This window comes from Melanerpes formicivorus, unplaced genomic scaffold, assembly GCF_026170545.1.
Source record: "Melanerpes formicivorus ecotype bairdi unplaced genomic scaffold, bMelFor1.0.p_v2 SCAF_9, whole genome shotgun sequence".
Lineage (NCBI taxonomy): Eukaryota > Metazoa > Chordata > Aves > Piciformes > Picidae > Melanerpes > Melanerpes formicivorus.
The window spans coordinates 15249846-15265819 of NW_027142361.1; the positions used below are offsets into that span (position 1 = coordinate 15249846).

Here is a 15974-nt window from a genome sequence, read left to right on the forward strand (position 1 = left end):
TGGGGTCTCACCAGGGCTGAGTAGAGGGGGAGGATCACCTCCCTCGACCTGCTAGCCACACTTCTCCTGATGCAGCCCAGGATCTGATTGGCTTTGCAGGCTGCAAGTGCACATTGAGAGCTCATGTTGAGCTTTTTGTCCACCAGCACCCCCAAGTCTCTCTCCTCAGGGCTACTTTCCAGCCAGTCACTGCCCAGCCTGTATTTGTGCCTGGGATTGCCTCGACCCAGATGCAGGACCCTGCACTTGCTCTTATTGAACTTCATGAGGTTGGCTTGTGCCCACCTCTCCAGCCTGTCAAGGTCCCTCTGGATGGCCTCCGTTCCCTCCAGCGTGTCTGCTGCACCACACAGCTTGGTGTCATCAGCAAACTTGCTGAGGGTGCACTCAATGCCACTGTCCATGTCCCCCACAAAGATGTTGAATAAGACAGGTCCCAGGACTGATCCCTGAGGGACTCCACTTGTCACTGGCCTCCACTGGGACATGGACCCATTGACAGCCACTCTTTGGGTGCGGCCATCAAGCCAGTTCCTTATCCATCTAGTGGTCCACCCATCAAACCCATGTGTCACCAGTTTGGAGACCAGGATGTGGTGCGGGACAGTGTCGAAGGCTTTGCTCAGGTCCAGGTAAACAACATCAGTTGCTCGCCCCTCATCTATTAATTTTGTCACCTGCTCATAGAAGGCCACCAGGTTGGTCAGGCAGGATTTGCCCTTGGCAAAGCCATGCTGACTGCTCCCAATCACCTCTTCACTATTCTTTTGAGCGAGTAGTGACTCCAGGAGGATCTGCTCCATGATCTTTCCAGGCACAGAGGTGAGACCGACTGGCCTGTAGTTCCCTGGTTCCTCCTTCTTGCCCTTTTTGAAGATGGGGGCAATGTTTCCCCTTTTCCAGTCTGTGGGGACTTCACCAGATTGCCATGACTTTTGAAATATAATAGAGAGGGGTTTAGCAACCTCATCTGCCAGTTCTCTCAGCACCCGTGGGTGTATCCCGTCGGGTCCCATGGACTTGAACACTTTCAGGTTCTTCAGATGATCACGAACCTGATCTGCACTTACAATGGGCAGTTCTTCCTCCCCGTCCCTGGCTTTGACTTCCATAACATCAGGAGTGTGGCTAGAGGCCCTTGCAGTGAAGACTGAGGTAAAGAAGTTATTAAGCACCTCAGCCTTTTCCTCATCACTTGTGACCATGTCACCATTTTCCTTTCTGAGGGGGCCCACACCTTCCCTAGTCTTCTTCTTCCCATTAATATACCTGTAAAAGTTCTTAGTGTTCCCTTTAATCTCCCTGGCTAGATTCAATTCAAACTCTGCTTTGGCTTTCCTAACCGGGACTCTTGCTGCTCGGGCAGTTTCCTTATATTCCCCCTGTTCTACCTGTCCTTCCCTCCACTTCCTGTAGAGTTTCCTTTTAAGTAATAGTGTGTCCAGTAGCTCCTTGCCCATCCAGGCAGGCCTCCTAGCATTCTTACCTGCTTTTCTCTTTGTTGGTACACAGAGCTCCTGGACACAGAGGAGGTGGTCCTTGAATACTGACCAGCTGTCCTGGGTCCCTCTTCCCTCCAGGGCTTTGTCCCACGACACTTTGGCTAGCAGATCCCTGAAGCGATCAAAATCTGCACGCCTAATCCCTCCCGCTGGACAAGAGGTGAGCCGTGGGAAACGAAATACAGGGAATCAAGTGACTTCCTCAGAAAGAGATGTTTATGAACTAATGCAGAAACTCCTTAAAAAGCATGGCAAAGTTATTTATGGCCATGATCTTAAGGTGCTGCTGAAGTGGGTGCAAGCGAAAATACCAACAGTTACACCATCTAGTGATAAGCCAGAGCCAGAGGTGAAACCAGCAGCCCAGATGAAGTGCATGTACACTAATGCACGAAGCATGGGCAACAAACAAGAGGAGCTGGAAGCCTTGCTGCAGCAGCAAAGTTATGATGTAGTTGCCATCACAGAGACGTGGTGGGACGACTCACATGGCTGGAGCGCTGCAATTGATGGCTACAGGCTCTTCAGGAGAGACAGGCAAGGAAGAAGGGGTGGAGGGGTGGCCCTGTACATCAGGGAGGCACTAGATGCCATTGAGCTGGAGATCAGGGATGATCAGGTTGAGTGCCTGTGGGTAAGAATTAGAGGGAAGGCCAACAGGGCTGACATCCTGATTGGAGTCTGTTATGGACCACCCAACCAGGAGGAAGATGTTGATGAAGCATTCTATAGGCAGCTTAAGGCTGTCTCAAGATCGCCTGACCTTGTTCTCATGGGCGACTTCAACTTGCCTGATATCTGCTGGGATCTCAACACAGCAGAGAGGAGGCAATCTAGGAGGTTCTTAGAATGCATGGAGGACAGCTTCTTATCCCAGGTGCTGCGTGAGCCTACCTGGGGTAAGACTATGCTCGACCTCTTCTTCACCAATAGGGAAGGGCTGGTGGGCGATGTGGTGGTCGGAGGGTGTTTAGGGGCCAGTGACCACGAGATAATTGAATTTTCGGATTTTGGTCAAGCTAAGAGGGGTAGCAAGAAGACCTCCACTCTGGACTTCTGGAGGGCGGACTTCAGGTTACTCAAGGAACTAATTCAGAGGGTTCCTTGGTGTCGTAGTTTGGGCTGGGTGCCCTCTGCTACAGGGGTGTTTCCTGCGTCCAGAAGTCCAGCCCAGCGGGTGGACACAGAAAATTAGGTTATTTCCTACCATGATCCCTTGCACCACTATAAGTTTCACGGCGGGGTCTGGCACTTCCTCTTTGCCACCTGGTAACTGGGGGAGAGATCTCCCGGCCATGGGCCTGGCTAGGCCCAAGGCCACGGGGGATGGGCAGTCTCAGATCTGGCCAGCTGAGACTAGCCTAGCAGTGGCGGGGGGGGAAGGGGGAGCCCTGGGGGTTTTGGGTGCTCCCTCAGGTGGGGATGGGATCTCTCTGGTTCTGTTTTGGGGTTCTTTTTTGTCACTGTGTTTCTAGTTCTCTGCACACACTCACTGTTTTCTATTTAAACTTTCCATCGCTTTTGCAATCTGTTTGTCTGAGTCGTTATTTCTGCGCGTGGTGGGGAGGGGGTTTGCCCCAACCCATTACACTTGGGATAAAGCCCTTAAAAACAAAGGGGTCCAGGAGATCTGGACCTACTTCAAGGAAGAATTGTTGAAGGCACAGGAACAGGCTGTGCCAATGTACCGGATGATGAGCCGCCGGGGCAGAAGGCCAGCCTGGATGGATAATGAACTTTAAATAGAACTAAGGGAAAAAAAGAGTGTGTATCATCTTTGGAAGAAAGGTGAGTGTGAGAGACTAAAAGTTGGCTCTCCTGGTGTGACTCAACAAAGATAAAATCACTTGCTGCTTGCCCAGACAATAGCTGATATGTGTTGGGCAGAGCCACTGGAAGGAAGGTGCAAAGATCATGTAGAAATCCTGTCTACCAATCCAACGGCATGGGATTTAACACATCCAAGTGCCAGGTTCTGCACATCGGCCACAACAACCCTATGCAGTGCTACAGGATAGGGTCAGAGTGGCTGGAGAGCGGCCAGGCGGAGAGAGACCTGGGGGTGCTGGTTGATGGTAGGCTGAACATGAGCCTGCAGTGTGCCCAGGCAGCCAAGAGGGCCAATGGCATCCTGGCCTGCATCAGGAATAGTGTGGCCAGCAGGAGCAGGGAGGTCATTCTGCCCCTCTACACTGCACTGGTTGGGCCACACCTCGAGTACTGTGTCCAGTTCTGGGCCCCTCAGTTTAGGAAGGATGTTGACTTGTTGGAGCGCGTCCAGAGAAGGGCAACGAAGTTGGTGAGGGGCTTGGAACACAAGCCCTATGAGGAGAGGCTGAGGGAGCTGGGGCTGCTTAGCCTGGAGAAGAGGAGACTCAGGGGTGACCTTATTGCTCTCTACAACTACCTGAAGGGGGGTTGTAGACAGGCAGAGGTTGGTCTCTTCTCCCAGGCAGCCAGCACCAGAACAAGAGGACACAGTCTCAGGCTGTGCCAGGGGAGGTTCAGGCTGTAGGTCAGAAGGAAGTTTTACACAGAGAGAGTGATTGCCCATTGGAATGGACTGCCCGGGGAGGTGGTGATTCTGTGATTCTGTGACCATCGCTGGAGGTGTTCAGGAGGAGACTTGACAGGGTGCTTGGTTGCATGGTTTAGTTGGTTGGGTGCTGTTGGATGATAGGTTTGACGCGATGATCTTGAAGTTCTCTTCCAGCCTGGTCTATTCTATTCTATTCTATTCTATTCTATTCTATTCTATTCTATTCTATTCTATTCTGTTCTGTTCTGTTCTGTTCTAGTGTGTTTACGTGTAATATTTGGAATCATGTGGGGGTGAAGTTACAGGATGCTGCTACAACAGGGAACACTGAAGCTCAGTGCTTGCTTCCCTTTTGGTGGATCACATTTGAGACACTTAAAGCTCAAGAAGAGAAAGCAATATTGGAGTCAGTACAGAGCTCGGGATGGCAATGAAAGTAAGTGAAATTGCTACGTCTTTCTTTACAGCGTGGAAATTAGATAAAGCATCTTTAGAACAACTAGCAGAAGATCCTAAGGCAACTTCAGCAGTAATTAACAGCACTTTGCTAAGCCCTCCTGCAACCTTGGAGCTGCAGACGCTAGGCCTAACAGCAACAGCAGCCCGCTACCCCCCCCGCCACTGGACCCCCCGACCGCTGAGTCTTGAAAGTTCTCCAATGTGTTTTGATTGTGGACAGAAGGGACATTCTAAGTTAAAAGATCACAACTCAGTTTTGAGACTATGTTAAGAAAGGAAATTAAGATCGAGCAAGGTGATGAGGCAGTGACTTTTGCTCTGCCTAAACAGCCTCAGAAAGAGAACAAAGAGGACAGCAGGAGACAAAACAACAATTATGCTCAAATCACTGCTGTTACTACCTATTGATATAGCCCTGCCTTCGTGGAAAAGCTACCTTCGGCTGTGAATTCGGCGGCGACCCCCTCTTCTACCCCTGTCTCTGTACCTATGGTGGCTTTGCTGGGACAGCCACCCTTTCCCCCCTCCTTCTCTTTCTGATAAGACTCTAGTTTATGAAAATTGTGTTCTGATTTAAAGCAACAGTACTAATTTCATTATTACTGATTGTAATGTTTTTAATCGATTTGTTATTTTGATGTTAAGTTTTACCAGTAAGCATAATGAATAGTGAGTATTTAGTAACTGTAAGTATTTAGTAATTATAGTAAGGTATAGGCATTTAGTCTTTCTTTTGGTTCGAACCTTCTTGTCTTTGTTTTTTGTGTGTGCCTAGGCATTTCAAAGGAGCTCCATGTAATATAGATAAGGAATGTAGTAAATAAGGTTTTAATTTTAGAAAGTGTTCTTTACTTAATGTAACAACTTTTTTCTTTTTAGACATTGATTTGATGGATTAATTTTAACATAGTTCTTTAAGTTTTTAAGGATTTTTGGTATTAGCATAAGTTAAGAGTCTGATATAGGTATATTATAAAATGAAATTTTTTAGTGCTTTCTTTGTATTCATAATAGCTTTAAGATAAGGATAACAAATAGTAAAAACAAACATGCAGTACTGCAATCATCTCAACAACAGCACAAGAATCAAGAAGAAGAAAAAACAGCATTTCCCATTGTCAAGGGTTGAAGGGGAAGGCCGCAAAGCCTTCTTCCCCCCCCCCCCGTAAGTAAAGGGAAGAAAAATTGAAAAGGAAAAAAACCGGATTAGCAAAAGAATGTGCTATATTTACAAAGCAGTTTAGGGAATGCAGGTTTATATACAGAATTTACAGTATTTACAATATATACAGAAATATACAACAAACTAACACAGAAATGAGATTCCCTTCCCCCGTATGGAGGGAGGGTTTCCCCCTGTACCCCCTTCTCTCCCCTTTTTCCCCAAAGAGGGTTAGAAAGAGAGAAAAAGGAATAATTTGTTAATTAGAAGCAGTTATATGTGTTAGTAGATGCCTTACCTTTGCTCAAGGTAGGTCTGGCCGAAAGCCCAGAAGCTGCGAGCTGCCAACAGGAAGGGGGAGAAGTGCAAGACTGAAACTGAGTGAGACAAGTCTCACTGGGAATCAAAACTGAAGGCAGTGCTTCTGCTTTTCCACCAATGAAATTAGTTTAGACCTGTCCTTTGTTAATAAACATTCAGCCACAATGTCCCCTTTCTTAAAGGCACAGCCTCAAACGGTCACACCCATGAAGCTGGAAATTACCAGAACTACCTAACACCGACCACAAGGACTGTTATAATAATCTGAGACCAAAAGCAACAATGAGAAGAATGTACCATAAAACATCTGAATTAAGACTGAATATTATGATTGCTTAAATATTGTGTGACTTGAGAAAATGTTCGCATGGATTTATATGTTAACTCACCAATTTGTCATAATTTTAAATAGTTATAGGAAAAGTCAAAATCAATTATTGCACAAAATACATTTTCATTTTAGCTTATAAAAAAAAAAGAGGGTAATTCAGGTATTATGTTGCAAGAAAGAAGGGTTGAAGCATGTTGTATTCTCCAATTTTCATTTTATATGTGATTTTAAATGTGATTTAACAAAATTTAGAGAGGATGTAAGAATTATGAAAGTTTTAGCTAGGAGAAATTTGAAATAAAAAGAAACAGCATTAGGCCAACGTGAGCATAAATAGGGCCCAGTACCTTTCCTTAGCAAAAACAAAACATCAACAGATCAGTATTATTAGGATGAATAAAAATGCATTATTGTGTTATGTTCAATTTTATATTGGGCAGAACCATGAATATTCAGGATGCCATCTCTGAACCAGCCAAGGAGCCTTTTCACTCTTGCTCTTTGCCTGCAAGTATTTTCTTTATTTATGGAGATGGAGTCTGGCCAGATCTATCTTTATGGATCAAGGAGAATCTTGCTAACATTAAGCCATTTATGATTTTTTACCATCTTAGATAAGTAAAGATGTAACATACCTTTAGAGCAGGTTGTAAAAGACAGTGCTGAAGATTAGGTTTGTTGTGTTTTGCTTTATGTCTGGCTACTGCCTCTCCTGATAATCCTTTTTCTACTTGCCTTATGGGATAGCCTTTGGATAACTGGCCAGTCCCATCATCTCTTTCTTTATGTAACAATCATTTATGCTTTTGTTGCTTTACTTTTTGTCACTTTTGTTACCTTGTATATTGCAATGCTTACAATGCTTTCTTGATCGTTCTCTTAAGAAGGTTCCTGTCGTGCAACAGAAAGGGGGAAATGATGGACTGAATTTAGGGAGTAGAACCTCAAGCAATGCTCAGCTGATAGAAGGAAATGTTTTAGCCCTTGTAGGCTACAGACCTTGGGAAAAACTGCAACTGTGTAGAGAGAAAAAGCCTTTAGCTAATTACCAACGGCCATTGTGACTCAGGAAGCCACACAACGACCTGAGAATAAGAGCTGGTAAACATTGCAAGAGAGTCTTTTGTCTTCTCTCTGAACTTAGACAAGAGATGCTTGATCATTTGCCTTTTGTCTAACACCTGCCTGGGCCTTGCCCAGCAATGTGTGTTCCCTGGCATTTTCTCGGCAGCCAATCATGAGTCTGTAACTGTCAGACGGACACATCTAATTACCAATCATGAGTTGCTTTTGATTATGTTAGCCTATATAATGAAAAGACTTTGTACAATAAAGTAGACACTTTGATTGCATCAAGCTTTGTCTCCATCTCTCAATCGCGGTACCCCTCAGTTTAAGAAGGACATTGAGACACTTGAATGCGTCAAGAGAAGGGCAACAAAGCTGGTGAGAGGCTGCGAGCACAAGCCCTGTGAGGAGAGGCTGAGGGAGTTGGGGTTGTTTAGCCTGGAGAAGAGGAGGCTCAGGGGAGGCTTTATTGCTCTCTACAAGTACCTGAAAGTAGGTTATAGACAGGTGGGGGTTGGTCTCTTCTCCCAGGCAATCAGCACCAGAACAAGAGGACACAGTCTCAAGCTGCACCAGGGGAAGTTTAGGCTGGAGGTGAGGAGAAAGTTCTTCACAGGAAGAGTTGTTGGCCATTGGGATGTCCTGTCCACGGAGGTGGTGGAGTCACCATCCCTGGAGGTGTTCAAAAAAGGATTGGACATGGCACTTGAAGCCATGGTTTAGTTAGTCATGAGGTGTTAGGTAACAGGTTGGACTTGATCTCTGAGGTCTTTTCCAACCTTATTGATTCTATGATTCTACCCCCACTTCACACAATAGTCTGCAAGCTAAGTCCACAATATAAGCTACCTGTAACTAACAAGAAATCACAAGATATCATTGCCTGGATAATCGCACATAACCAAACGGAGTGCTCTTGCCATGGGGCTGCTAGGTCATACAAATTCCTAGCTCTAAAGAGCAACAAGCCATTAAGGCTTTTCTGGGACTCACTTTGTGTTGCATCATATTCTATCCTAAAGCAGGATCCATTGAGATCCTGGAGACCTGTGGTCTCAACTGTATAACACTTTTCCCTTCCCTTAGATCTAAGACTCCAAGAGGTGTGATAAACAAAATATCAGGACGGTGACTTTGAAAAACAACTCATTGGCAGAAGTGCTGGGCACTACTCATTACACACTCATTGCATGGCCACCCCACCCCCTCATCCCCTGCTGACCAGAGTTGGTACGGAGAGGACTGGGTTTTAACATAGGCCTTTTGAATGTCTTTCTGTTCTTGGTCTTGATTAGAGCAAAATATTGGTATAGATGTGGGTACTGTGTAGCTGTCACAACCTCTGTAAAGGGTCCTGCAACTATCTCAGCCCCCATGAGAAGCACTGCAGTTACTCAGCACCTGGTGATGTGTGATGTGGATGACCTACGTAGGGACTCAACCAGTGCCAGGATCAGTTGCCCCTATAGAGAAGATGAAATAAAAAAAAAAGGTCCTGTAGGGACATCACAGGCAGAAGAAGTGGAGGTGGCCACTCAGTCTTTATCCCTAAGTGAGTTGCGAGACATGTAAAGAATACAGTTGTCATGAAGGTGAGCAACCTGTTATTTGGATGCTTTGATACTGGGATGATAGAGCAAATGGTTTGGACTTAAGAGAGGGGAGAAGCCAAGCATTTGGGATTAATGGCTAGAGTAATGGGTATTGACAGGGGTCATGCACAAGAGGCTACTCTTGCTGAGCATGAGAAACAGATATCCCTTTAGAAATGATGTCATATACTGCCGGGCAAGTTGACATTCATTGAGAAAGGTGTTAGGAATCTGAGAGAAATGGCAGTGAAGTAAGATGATTTTTGCTGACCTGGATGACCCATGGACACCATTAGATTCATGTGGTGCAAGTGGGTCCTGAGTAAGCCACTGTCATATGTCAACACATTAGCATTATTCAGCTGGAAAGACACCACCACACCAACAGTGGGTGACATGGCTGCTCCACTAAGATAATGTGCAGCTAATCTTTGTTCCTCCCCATGAGCTGACGTTTCTGATGTTGAAAAACTGACAAATCCATGGAACTGCTCAATAAGATATATTGTCCCAGTTGGAGGATATGTTCCACTCCCCAGCCATACCAGCAAGGGTATTAGCCACCAGGAGAAAGTGTTCTCTTGTACGGGCTGCTCATGAGTGACAGTACACATACTAAGCACCCTGTGATTTTTTTCCTGTCTAACTATGAGGAAGACATGAGAAAATGGGATGGAAAACCTACTTCTGTCTTGCAGGCATGTGTGCATGAATTGCAAGGTAAAACAATCAGAAAAGGAGATTCTTCCAGGGACAGTGCTGCTACAGTTTCCAGTGGGCAGTCCTCCCACTCATCCTTATTTACAAAACATGACTAGCGATAGAGGTCTAGTCCATGTGAGCTCCTTAGACCCATATGTTGATGATAGGCATTCTGTTCAGAATCAGAGGGGCTCTGTTTCCAGCCAGGCGGAGGACAGGGTCAACAGAGTTTATTGGAATGTGTGGATTTGATGGCCTGCCACATCAGGGGAGGGGAACACGGTGACTGAAGATGAGGAAAAGGCTGAGGTCCTGAACGCCTTCTTTGCCTCAATTTTTAACAGCAAGGCAGGAGATCAGTACAAATGGCCTCCTGAGCTGGGTGATGGGGTCAGGAAGCAGTGTAATGCCCTGGAAATCCATGAGGAATTAGTTCAGGACCTGCTGAGCCACTTGGACACTCACAATTCCATGGGACCGGATGGGATCCATCCTAGGGTGCTGAGAGAGCTGGCAGATGAGCTGGCCAAGCCGCTCTCCATCATTTTCCTCCAGTCCTGGCTCACCGGTGAGATCCCAGATGAATGGAAACTGGCCAATGTGGTCCCCATCCACAAGAAGGGTCAGATGGAGGAACCTGGAAACTACAGGCCAGTCAGCCTGACCTCAGTGCCAGGGAAAGTGATGGAGCAGATTATCCTGGCAGCAGTAACAGCGCACCTGAAGGATGGCCAAGGGCTCAGGTCCAGCCAACATGGATTTAGGAAGGGCAGGTCCTGCCTCTCCAACCTGATCTCCTTCTATGGTCAGGTGACCCGTCTGGTGGACGTGGGGAGGCCTGTGGATGCGGTCTACCTAGACTTCAGCAAGGCCTTTGACACCGTCCCCCACAGCAAACTGCTGGCTAAGCTGTCAGCTTGTGGCTTGGACCACTACACTCTGTGCTGGGTTAGGAACTGGCTGGATGGCCGAGCCCAGAGAGTGGTGCTGAAAGGTGCCACATCCAGCTGGTGGTCAGTCTCCAGTGGCATCCCCCAGGGATCAGTATTGGGCCCCATCCTCTTTAATATCTTCATTGATGATCTGGATGAGGGGATTGAGTCAGTCATCAGCAAATTTGCAGATGACACCAAGTTAGGAGCAGATGTTGGTGACTTACAGGGTGGAAGGGCTCTACAGAGGGACCCCGACCAACTGGACAGATGGGCGGAGTCCAACGGGATGGCATTCAACAAGTCCAAGTGCCGAGTGCTGCACTTTGGCCGCGGCAACCCCATGCAGAGCTATAGGCTGGGGTCAGAGTGGCTGGAGAGCTCCCAAACAGAGAGGGACCTGGGGGTGCTGATCGACAGCCACCTAAACATGAGCCAGCAGTGTGCCCAGGTGGCCAAGAGGGCAAATGGCATCCTGGCCTGCATTAGGAATAGTGTGGCCAGCAGGAGCAGGGAAGTCATTGTGCCCCTGTATTCTGCATTGGTTAGGCTGCACCTTGAGTACTGTGTCTAGTTCTGGGCCCCTCAGTTTAAGAAGGACATCGAGACACTTGAACGTGTCCAGAGAAGGGCAACAAGGCTGGTGAGAGGCCTTGAGCACAAGCCCTATGAGGAGAGGCTGAGGGAGCTGGGATTGTTTAGCCTGGAGAAGAGGAGGCTCAGGGGAGACCTCATTGCCCTCTACAACTACCTGAAAGGTGGTTGTAGCCAGGAAGGGGTTGGTCTCTTCTCCTAGGCAACCAGCACCAGAACAAGGGGACACAGTCTCAAGCTGCACCAGGGGAAGTTTAGGCTGGAGGTGAGGAGAAAGTTCTTCACCGAGCGAGTCATTCGCCATTGGAATGGGCTGCCCAGGGAGGTGGTGGAGTCACCATCCCTGGAGGTGTTCAAGAGGAGATTGGACGTGGTACTTGGTGCCATGGTCTAGTCATGAGGTCTGTGGTGACAGGTTGGACTCGATGATCCTCGAGGTCCCTTCCAACCTTAGTGATACTGTGATACTGTGATTGAGTGCACCCTCAGCAAGTTTGATGATGACACCAAGCTGTATGGTGTAGCAGACATGCTGGAGGGAAGGGAGGCCATCCAGAGGGACCTTGACAGGCTGGAGAGGTGGGCACAAGCCAACCTCATGAGGTTCAACAAGAGCAAGTGCAGGGTCCTGCATCTGGGTCGAGGCAATCCCAAGCACCAATATGGGCCTGGCAGTGACTAGCTTGAGAGCAGCCCTGAAGAAAAGGACTTGGGGGTGCTGGTGGATGAGAAGCTCAACATGAGCCACCAGTGTGCACTTGCAGCACAGAAAGCCAATCACATCCTGGGCTGCATCAAGAGAAGCATAGCCAGCAGGTCGAGGGAGGTGATTGTCCCCCTCTGCTCTGCCCTGTTGAGACCCTACCTGGAGTACTGCGTCCAGTTCTGGAGCCCCTATTACAGGAAGGATCTGGAGGTGCTGGAGTGTGTCCAGAGAAGGGCCACAAGGATGATCAGAGGGCTGGAGCACCTCTCTCCTATGAGGACAGACTGAGGGAGCTAGGGCTGTTCAGTCTGGAGAAGAGAAGGCTCTGAGGTGACCTAATTGTGGCCTTCCAGTGTCTGAAGGGGGCCTACAAGAAGGCTGGGGAGGGACTTCTCAGGATATCAGGTAGTGATAGGACTAGGGGGAATGGAATGAAGCTGGAGGTGGGGAGATTCAGGCTGGACATGAGGAGGAAGTTCTTCACCATGAGAGTGGTGAAACCCTGGAATGGGTTGTCCAGGGAGGTGGTCGAGGCCCCGTCCCTGGAGGTGTTTAAGAGCAGGCTGGATGAGGCTCTGTCCAGCCTGATCTAGTGTGGGGTGTCCCTGCCCATGGCAGGGGGGTTGGAACTAGATGATCCTTGTGGTCCCTTCCAACCCTGACTGATACTATGATACTATGCTATTATACTATTGATTGATTGATTTTCTCTGCAAACTGCAGTCGTGTTTTGGGTTAACGCCCATTCTGAAAAAAACAAAACAGGGTGGAGGGCTTGCGGGTACTTTGCCCTCCCTTCAGGGCATTTTCCCCCTGTGAAACTGAGTCTGTTCCACTCCCCCCTCCCTGCCCAGCTAGGGTATAAAAAGCAGGACATTGCAGTCATTAGGCCTGGCCTTTTGGCTCCTGCCTCTGCTGGAGGTGGCAGGTATACCCCCTCTGTAGCCTTGAAGGAAGGTCCAAGCATCCTCCCCTTGACTTGAAATGTAAACAGCTCTGGGAAAAGGCACAGCTGTGAATAACAAGGTGTAGGGAGGTTTTCCTCGACCTGGGAAAGAGGAGATGGGAAAAAGCATGTGGGGAGAGAAAAGGTATTTAAGCCACGATGTGTATTCAATAAAGTGCTAGTGGCTGTTGATGCAAAAGCTCCAAGGTGTCTCTGTGTTTTCTCTCCATGCTGGTCCTGCATCCAACAGGAGTGGAACATCTTCCTTACCAGGAGACACTGAGGGAGACGGTTCTCTTTAGTTTGTAGAGGAGGAGACTAAGGGGTGACCTCATTCATGTTTATAAATATGTAAAGGGTGAGTGCCAAAAGGATGGAGTCAGCCTCTTCTCAGTGATGCAAAATGATAGAACAAGGGGGAATGGGTGGAAGTTGAGGCACAGGAAGTTCCATGTAAACATGAGGAAAAAAATATTTCACTCTGAGGGTGACAGAATGCTGGAATGGGCTGCCCAGGGGGGCTGTGGAGTCTCCTTCTCTGGAGATATTCAGAAGCCGTCTGGATGAGTTGCTGTGAGGTCTGGCATAGGTGATCCTGCTCTGGCAGGGAGGTTGGACTATATGATCTTTTGAGGTCCCTTCCAACCCCTAAATTTCTGTGCTTCTGTGATTCTGTGAACTGGGCAAAATTCTAAATTATCTTAGAAAATATGTGTGTCAGCTACATCCCTAGGGATAGATCACAAAGTCCATCCTTTTGAACCTGGGGATTGGATGTACATTAAAACATGGAATCAGGAACACCTGAAACCAAAATGGAAAGGACCATATCAAGTTATATTTCTTTGGAGGTAGCTGGAATTCTGATGTGGATACATTATACAAAAGCAAGGAAGAGCCCAACGGGTTAGTGGGAGGCAGCTATGGAAGGACCCTTGAAGAGCAAGATCAGATGGACTTCATGATTTGCAGCTGGAATCTTGTTATTTCATATTAGGATATCCTTTGTATTCAAAGCTGTGTGACAATTGTTACTTTAAGTATTGTAGGATTTATATTGTTCTGTAAACATATATTGTGCAAGCTGCCTCTGTTTAATCCAAGGTTCCCCAAAAATTTTCAGTGGATTCTTCTTAATCGTGTGGATATTATCCCATCAAGCACTATCACAGGAGAGGGAATCCCACCACTCAAATCTAGAAAGAAACCCCTGGAAAGAAAATGTCTGTTATGGATTGATACAGTAACCAATGCAAATAGCTAATAAGAGTAATTGTTGGGTATGCACTCACTTCCCTGAGAACACTAAGAAAGGGGTGCCATTGATTGGAATTCCAATACCTGTTATTACCTTTTGAACACACTGATGGATAAACGCTTCTTTTAAAGATAATTTGAAATTAGAAGCACACGAATGGGACATAGAAGAGGTTCCCGAATTGTTGCAGCCACTGTTCTGAGGGCAGATGCTGGATGTGTGCAGAGTGCAGGATTCCTTAGCTGATCAAATCCTTAGCATGCTGCATAGAGCAAAACAATAACATTCCATGTGTGCCAAGAACAACATCCTCACATTGGCGCCCTTGGATTGGAACATGCTGCAGAAGCCACCTCCTTGACATGCTGGCACCTCTTATTGGGAAAGGATTTTAGCTTATACATGTGGTTGGACTTTACTGGTTAAGGGATTGATAACAAAGAGTATAAAAAACAGCCACTCTGACCTATAAGGTAGATTTGGGGGGGTTAGGGCTGCTAGGGACTTCTGCTTCTGTCTGTTAGCTGCTGCTTCTGGCTAGGGCTTCGGTGTAGGGATGCTGCAAGGGATATGCCTGGGACTTGTTAGCTGCACTGTCTGTTAAGGGATTCCAGGACTACTTCTGTAAGTGGGCCTATGAGACTCTGTAATGCAAGGGATCCTACAATGCAGCAATAAAGGACTTCTGGGAGAACTTCTGAGATTCTCTTCTCTCTGTATTTCTGGAATCTCGTTGCTATACTGCAACAGGGTTTGTGCCTTCATTCATCACCCAGTGGTGGCCCAAATTGGGAGAACACGACCGAACCAAAGAAAAGATATTGCAAATGTATCCAGAGATGCAACCCTCCTAAAGGACTAGCAAAAATGGACTGCTGAAGTAAAGACATCTTTGTGAGTGTCATGGGTTGAGTTGAATCTGATGTTATTCAATACTACCCTGCTGTGACGTCAGCTTCAAAATGAAAGTGCTGGCTGTCACTATGACTGCATGTATCATGAGGTATGTTGATTCCAGAGCCTGCCAGTCTCAACATGGAGAGATGAAATACAAGCTGATAGACCAGTTGTGGAGAGGTGACCATGGCCACAGGTGGGCCAAAATGGCCCTGAACTGTGGAACCAGTAGCTATTTATTGAGAGGTTCATACATGCTTTACTTTCCCACAGCCCAATCATCGAACTCACTCTTTTGTCTTATTCTAACAGACATTTTTTTTTCCCCAACTGCTTTTTCCATCCACTTCAGCAATATACCATTTCATTATCTACACACTCCTATCTTTTCTCACATGGTTCCAAGGTACAACAAGATGTCCCATCACTTATCACCCCCCTGGAGCCCACATAGACATGAAGGCCAGCTAAACATTCTGTTAATTACTCCATTGGGTTCCCGCAGGCTGGAGCAAAATATTATGGGGTGCGAAGCTCCTGTTCTGGTTGCTACTTTCAGTTTCTGAGTTTGGGGGGTGGGTCTTTTATGCTGGGCAGGCTGTGGGTCTGTTGGTGGGGGAGGTCGCTGGCTGCTGCTTCTGCATTTTGCTGTGTTTTTCTGCAAATAGGTGTGGCAGTTTTAGGCTATGCCTTTAAAAGTTAGCTGCAGATTTTCGAGCAGAATAGTGGAGAAATATAAGCAATTCACAGTTGGATGTAAAAAGGAAACCAAAATATTTTTCTAAACTAATTTCATTGGACAGATGTGTGAAGGGTACCCTTAGCAATCTCATACATCCCACTTCATTCCTTTCTTCCTTCTCTGGCTGCTGCTTCTGCTCTGCTCAGCCGGAGAATCTTATCGACGCTGACCTTGAGATAAGGATAGTAACGATGCTTTGAGCTAACGGTCCTCCTAACATCTT

The 15974-nt window shown here is 47.0% G+C and overlaps 1 protein-coding gene across 4 annotated transcripts in view; it reads right to left on the reverse strand.

Annotated features, from left to right (window-relative positions):
- UBAP1 (ubiquitin associated protein 1) overlaps positions 1–15974 on the reverse strand; it is a 125482-nt gene that overhangs the window by 36755 nt on the left and 72753 nt on the right. Inside the window, exon 2 of one of the 4 annotated variants that reach the window (XM_068143141.1) lies at positions 5961–6003. The exons of the other annotated variants lie outside the window; for them this stretch is intronic. The gene's annotated coding sequence lies outside the window, so the exon portion shown is untranslated. The remainder of the gene's footprint in view (positions 1–5960; positions 6004–15974) is intronic. 4 annotated transcript variants of the gene reach the window in all.